We start from the raw sequence: 7,340 nt of genomic DNA, 5'->3' as shown, positions 1-7,340 counted from the left end.
AGTATATTTGCAGTGAGTGAATAATTTAGTTTCAAAATTTTTATATTTATTGTCTAATTGCTTCGTATCCGTTTTTGTAAAATTCTTGCATTTATTTTTGCCTTTGGAAGTACAAAATATGTGATTGTAAATCTTTTGGGTCCAAGTTGTAGTAATGTGCTTCAAGTTGCAAAAAACAAACAAAAATGTGCTTTTCAATTGTTAACAAAAAGAGAGCTTGATATGGTTTCTTATTCTGGTGTACAGGGACGAAGTGGCCAAGTTTAAGCCACTTTTGCAATTTGTTGATGTGCAATCTTATAACATTGGTAGAAGGGAATGGAGGTTGTTGAATGCCAAATGATGAGAGTTACTTTCTGCGCTGCATAGTTGTCCAAGGTTGTTGGTTTCCAAGGGCTGATTTGTTCACTTGTCAAAGATCATTTGTGACCTTGAGAAGTAAATGATTATACATGTAAATCTTTGATTGTAATATTATTCTAGAGAAATCTAACTGAATTATAGTAAGCAATCATTTTCTATGAGAATGATGTGTTTTTTCTCTCAATTGTTGCTCTCTTTGTCTCTGTTAACTATTTGCCCCAATAAATATTTGGTCTTGGCCAAGTGATCACTTAGTCACTGTTTTGTTAAGGGATTTGGTTTTCTTTATACTTTTTGAAGAAGTAATAAAAGTTGGGAGATTTCTTTGTACATGGTTTATGAGAAATATGATATGAAAGTTTGCAACAATTGTAAAATTAACAAGCAATCATGCAACTTACTTGAATTACTAGCTAGTTTTAACACTAAAAGGAGCTGGTTTTAACACAAAAGAAATTAGGATTGCAACACAAAAGGTTTTATACCAGCAATTACAACATTTAAATTTGAAAAACAAGGAATCACAACCACTAAAATGAAGGAAAGAAAATAGCTAAGAACTGACACACTAGGACTTGAAAACAAGAGACTCAATAAACACAACTAGTTAAATTGACCTAACTGAATTAGAAAACGACTCCACCTACATGATAGACATCACACTAAACTGACTTCCATAACTCTCAGAAATGGTTCATAACATGCAACAATAGAACAACTATGTAACACCAAAATGATAACAAGAGTCTATACAAAAGGAGCTCAAATCTTGTGTTTTAAATGGTTCACAAAAGTTAATAAACTAATCAAACATTATTTATTCCACGTGGCTGAATATAAATCAACATTACAAGCAATTGATAAGCATTCTATGAGAATCTACCCAACACTGTAAGATAGCTAAAGTTTATTAAACCCGATCTAAACTAATATTGAAATACATGGGACTTAAACTTCATCTTCATCTCCTTATCAAAGTGGATGTGTTTAACTTGATCCCTATCAATACGTCTCTCCAAAAATGTTGCATAATTTGGTCTTGCATGTTTGCCATGATAAACATGTAACAAATCTGATAGATAACATATATAAGAGCATCATTGTTTCTTTCTTCTTCAGCAAACCCAACAGAATAGAAGCACCGCATGCCTGCACTACCAAAAAAAAATTTATTATTACAAAGAATGAACCAAAATCTGAAAATTCCAAGTAAGCTTGCAAACTTTAGTTGCATCTAAAAGAAAAAAAATCTTTAAATTGTAGAGATGAAAATGAGCAATTCTTCCATGAAAAATAATTAATGGCAGAAAATCAAGGTTTAACATTTTAATTTATACTATGCAAACATCCTAAAACTGTTTCAAGTTGCATTTTTCAAACACCATTTATGCAAAATTATCAAACACATGTAAATAATAATTTTTTTTATAAAAAAAGTTATGCTCTCACATAAACCTCATTCATGCCAAAGCTTGATATATTATATTTCCTTTTTCCCCTTCTAAATCCCCTTGCCTAGAATCTCCACACAGCTAAACAATACCACCACAAATGACATCACAACACCAATCCATGAAAATTGCCAAGCAAATAAGTATTTTCACAAAATAATGTTTGAAAACTCAACAGTCCAAATTCAAATAAAACAAATGTGCAAAGCTAGTAATCATTGCTGCATTTTATCAAACAGATGGAGTGCATAAGAAATGAACACAAGTTGAAGAATCAATAGGACATAAATTCCTAAATACTCCATACAAAAATCATTCAAGATACATCATTCCATCATCAAGAACACGTATGGCAGAAAATTTCAGGGGCCAAAAAAATCTGGAAATTTCAAGAAATCAATTTGTTTCAGTGACTAAGTCTATCACTTTGATCTTCCATTTGTAATTTTACACAGATTCAGTGAAGAATTACCATCAAATTCACGATTCAGGTAAAAAAAAAAACTGAGAATAGAGAAGAGAAATAGAGATAATAAAAAAACTTGTATTTGGGTAACAAAAAGTAAAATCTGAAATATCTTGGAGGAGGAAGAAAACAAAGATTCACAAAACTCATGAAAAGGTTGAAGGTTCGCTTCGTCAACTAGAAAAAGAGGAGAGTCAGAGCAGAGATAAAGGTGGGCATGCAGATGTGGTAGGCAGCTCTAAGATGGGCTGAGGATATGGCTATACACCATCAACAACATCTTTGTACGCCATTTTGGTGGTTTTTTTTTTTCCCGGCAACTTGTGGAGGTGGTGGAGGAGAAAGAGGGAGAGAAACGTAAATGAGAGTGATAGTCAAAAGTCAAACTTTTTTTATTTTTATTTTTATTGATAGTCAAAAGTTAAATTAGGGTAATTAATTTAATTTTAATTAAAATATTTGTAATAATTATAATCTTTTTTTAATTATTAGATCTACATAATTTAATTTTAATTAAAATATTTGTAATAATTATAATCTTTTTTTAATTATTAGATCTACTTAAATCTAATAATTTAAAAAACGAACAACTCTTTAAATTTATATATAAAAAGTGATATAAGCTTTCTCAAAAAAGAAAAAGAAAAAAAAAAGAGTGATGTAAGTCTGAAGCCCAATGTGTTTCTTCTGCTGGGCTGTATCTTCTCAAAACTTTAAAATTTAAAAAAAAAAAAAAAAATGAAACAAGGCGCTAGAAGGAGGGCTTGAACCTCCGACCTTGTGGTTAACAGCCACACGCTCTAGCCAACTGAGCTATTCCAGCTTTTGTGTTTTGCAATTGATTATAATAAAATAATAATGTTTCAGAACGAGTATAGGTTGCACAAGGCCTAGTTTATGTAATAACTTTTAGCAAAGAACAATAGAAGTTACAAAATTGCGTGTAAAGTTTTGTGAAGGGGTGGAGTAGTTTCCCCTCTATTTCCAGCTTTCAAGCAAAAAAAGAAAAAGAAAAAGTATTAACCAAAATTTTATATGGAAAAACAAAATAATTCAATTGACCAAAATGAGTTGAATGTTTAAACGTTTAGAGATTATAGCACTTAGCAAAATTGTTCATTTAACAGAACGAGGCTTGCTAAATATTTGAATTGTACAAGAGTGGTCTCGAATCTCGATATATAGCACAATTATCTATTGAATGTGTAAATATAAATCGTATAATTTTGTGGTGTTGTTAACTATGAAGGAATAATCTTGAAATAATTTGTTCTTGTGGTCTAGATAATTAGCATATTATCTATATTGAGTAATTACCTGTAGGGGTCCTAGACATCAAGAAATGTTGATTGGATAGATAGACATATACCCACGGCAATTAGTACGAACATCCCCCAAATTTGCTTATCATAATGTGTTGCTTCTCCTACTTGTGTACCTCAGACAAAAGTTATACTATAATTTTGTGTAACATGTTCATGGAACACAAACGAGTCAATGACATGGGGTGGCAAATTTTGAAGTGTTAATTTGCAATCACTTTCATGTCTCAAAGATGTTTCAGAAATAGGTGCAAAAACACTTCGTGCCACATGTCAAAATTAAATCACCAATTGGGCAGGTTGATTTTATAGACCCTACTACAATATTTGGTTCAACAACCAGAGAGATCCCCACCACAAGAGGAAAGGGGTTGTCCTTTTGAATTAATGTTAGGTGAGTTGATGTGGGGTGTCTAACTTTGCATTGAACATGGGAGGCCTGAGGTACGACATTTCTTGTAGTGTCTTAAGCCCTAATGGCAAAGGCATGGGAAAATTTTCAACCACATGGGTCATGGGTGTATAATTTCATTGACAAAAGAAGTAATGTCTGGTTACAAGTTTCCAAGTTTTCTTGACTAGAAAATTTTGACGTGATTTAAGCATGTTGAAACAAGTTCTTGTCGGAATGTGATTATGGTATACAAACAAATAACTGCATCTTAGAATACAGCATACAATCACTCAGGGTTTGGTTTTGTTAAAATGAAATTTGTTAAAAATAAATAAGATAATTTAATAGTAAAAAAATGTAACTGTAATTTATATGGGGTATGTGGAGCATTTATGTATATAATTGAAGGTGTGAATTTGTTTTTTTTTTTTTCATTTATTGTAGATTTCAATTAGTTTAATTAATAAAGTCTCTTGTTGTCAAATAAAATATTTGAGATTTAATTCTCCCTAATACCAAAAAATCAATTACCGTCTTTAGCCAAAATACTATAATATCAATGGTGTGAGATTGGTGGGGTTTGGGAAATGATATGTAAGGAAGCCAAACCCAACGGGCTGAACAGGTTTGGCCCACGGTCGCCCAGCTTAGTCCAATTGCATAAACCTCGCTAATGGACTACTTTTAAGAAAAGAAAAAAGAAAAATGGGACTTTACATTAACGGTTGAATCAACCATGGTCCATGGTGTAAAATCCAATAAAGTTGTAACTCATCTAAAGCTTGAATCAAGCCTTCGAGTAAATCTTATTTTATGAAAGGTTTAATTAATAATTTGATCCTCTAATCTATATATATATATATATATATAAAACCGAAACTTTTGAAACTCTCACAATTTTTCACGTCAACACATTATTAAAAAAAAAAAAACATAAACCCCAATAAAACTTTTTTAAACTTAAAAAAATAAAATAAAAAAAATAAACGCAGCTTTTCTAAAATCCTAACCCAATGAGGCCGTTTGGACTCAGCGTTTTGCTGAGTCCACGTTTCACGTTTTGCCCTTTTTTTTTTTTTTTTTCCGGAAAAGTGAACAGTAAAATCACATGATTTTACTGTTCAGGAGACAAAAACACTGTTCATGCACTGTTTTGGCACTGTTCACGCACTAAAAAAATATTAAAAATGGGTCCCACGGTACTATTTACACATTTAAAAATTATTTTGCTACAGTATTTTCAGTTTTCAGTTTTCAGTTTTCAGTTTCAGCAACAATAAGTTCAATCCAAACACACCCAATATATACACTGTCTTCTCTTTCTCCAAAATTCACACAAGACCTCCTTCAACCAGCTCCCTCAACCCAAACTCCTCCTCTACTAGCTCCCCCAATGTTCAAACCCATGGCAGATCTCCTTCCTCAGACCACGACGAAGACACCATACCCACCATACCCACAGATTCCTCAATCAAAACCCACCATTCCCACAAACCAACATATATGTCCTTCCTCAGATCCACGACAAAGACCACTACCGCAAGCCACAAACCACCCACATGCAAACGTCGTCCCATTTGCCATTGATCTCATCCAGCCCATTGAAATCGACCCAACCAGCCCAGTCGGTGATGCAATTTATAGTTTTCATTCTTAATTTTTGTTCTTCAATTCACTTTTATTTAGATTTAATATTCTTGATTAATTTTTGCTTTTTTGTTGCCTTTCTCTTTAGTCTTTTCATCCATTCGAATTAAAGGTATGATATACGTTTGCCTCTTTACTAAATTTCTGAAATTTTTTTAGTACATCTATTTGTCTATGTACATCTAATTTCTAATATTGTAGTGTTCTCCTTACATTTAAAGAACTCATGAAACTCAATTTGAATTCTAACTATATCATGTATAAATAATTTTTTTTTGAAATTCAATGTAGTTAATTTTTTGGTTTCAATTTCTTCCAACTCTTTCAGTTCAGTCTCTATGCTTTGCTCTGTAGTCAGTAGACTCAAGTTATAGAGAACACGTCATATTGAATTATATGTTCTCTCTCTTTTTTTTTTTTTTTTTTTTTTTTTTTTTTTTTTTTTTTTCTGTGTTCTCTAAAAATCAGTTTCAGATGATATACAGATATGGAGTAGGTTTATAAAATAATTTATATCTATCCTTATTACAATTGTACCTTATAGTTATCATCATTGAAAGAGTCAGTTTATTATGTTGTATTTTTTTTTATTTAATAAAAAACTTTTTCGTGCATTGCAAGGGTTTATAGATTGCAATCCTATGTGCAACCAAACAAGGAGAAGAAAAAAAATTGTTTAAATCTTCTTTGAAAAGCTATGTTTGCAAAACATTCATATACATCTTAGAAAAAATAAATTTGCTTAAATCTATGGGTATTCTTCATTTTGATAGTATGGGTTTGATTAAGATTTTATTGGGTGATTTGAGTGGTGCCAATGATTTTTTTTTCAAGAAATACTATTTTACTATAGCTAAGAAAATTATCATTTATCAATTCATGGTTCAGTTAATAACGTAATTGTAACTTGTGAGTATTTTAAAATTCATATTTTTGCATTAGATTTAGGTTTAGTTTGATTATGGATTTTTCACCCAAAAGAAGTAGATTTAAATGTTGTCTTTCTGAACATATATATCCAATATAAACTATGCAAATATGCAATAAACAAAACTCAAGTAGTTATTTATCTGGGTAGTTATTTACCCGGTAAAAAAATCAAATTTTGATGATTTTTGATATGCGTTCATTCATCTTATGCATTTAATTGTAGGAAAAGGAAATTGGGTAGCTGATTATTTCAAGAAACAACAAAGCATCCTTGAAGGTTGTTTGGGTATGCTCTCTTCTAAACACACAGCAAGTATATGGTTGCTGTTTTAAATCAATATTCTGTTTTTTATAGTTTGATTGAAGGAACATGAGAGAGTTTGAATGTTAATGTTGATTGTAATTTCTCTGTACTGATTCTGATGTTGGGTTTCTCCCAATTATGAACATTCATTGGTTAGAAAAGTAAGTGAACATGAGCGGAAACACATTTGGCATATATCACTAAATCAGTTATATCAGTTTTGCAAATGGAGGATCTTGATCCATTTAATGTAGTGCACAGTAGCTCAAAAAGCAATTTATAAATGAAGGATCTTAATTTATTTCATTTTAGGTACTTTACACCCAACTAAAAAGCTATGAATGTTTTTTTGCAGAAAAAATACAGCTTCATGGTTTATGTTTTGACTGTTTTAAGTTCAGACTTAGAATAGTTTAGATTTCTTAGGTTTCTTTTAGTTTGGATTTTTAAGCATGGATTGAGG

The 7,340-nt window shown here is 31.1% G+C and overlaps 2 long non-coding RNA genes and 1 other non-coding gene across 3 annotated transcripts; 1 reads left to right on the top strand and 2 right to left on the bottom strand.

Moving 5' to 3' along the window:
• Positions 1–1,111: 1,111 nt before the first annotated feature.
• LOC136062433 (uncharacterized) lies at positions 1,112–2,655 on the bottom strand. The gene is made up of 2 exons (XR_010624172.1): positions 2,287–2,655; positions 1,112–1,512 (listed from the first exon to the last, which is right to left on the bottom strand). It is a non-coding gene; the product is annotated as an uncharacterized LOC136062433 (long non-coding RNA).
• Positions 2,656–3,029: 374 nt separating this feature from the next.
• TRNAN-GUU (transfer RNA asparagine (anticodon GUU)) lies at positions 3,030–3,103 on the bottom strand. The gene has a single exon. It is a non-coding gene; the product is annotated as a tRNA-Asn (tRNA).
• Positions 3,104–5,074: 1,971 nt separating this feature from the next.
• LOC136062434 (uncharacterized) lies at positions 5,075–7,082 on the top strand. The gene is made up of 2 exons (XR_010624176.1): positions 5,075–5,755; positions 6,797–7,082. It is a non-coding gene; the product is annotated as an uncharacterized LOC136062434 (long non-coding RNA).
• The last annotated feature ends 258 nt before the right edge of the window (positions 7,083–7,340 follow it).

This window comes from Quercus suber, unplaced genomic scaffold (assembly GCF_002906115.3).
Source record: "Quercus suber isolate HL8 unplaced genomic scaffold, Cork oak 2.0 scaffold_413, whole genome shotgun sequence".
Classification (NCBI taxonomy): domain Eukaryota; kingdom Viridiplantae; phylum Streptophyta; class Magnoliopsida; order Fagales; family Fagaceae; genus Quercus; species Quercus suber.
The sequence above is the reverse complement of the archived record's forward strand: the minus strand, read 5'-3'. Positions and strand labels throughout refer to the sequence as shown.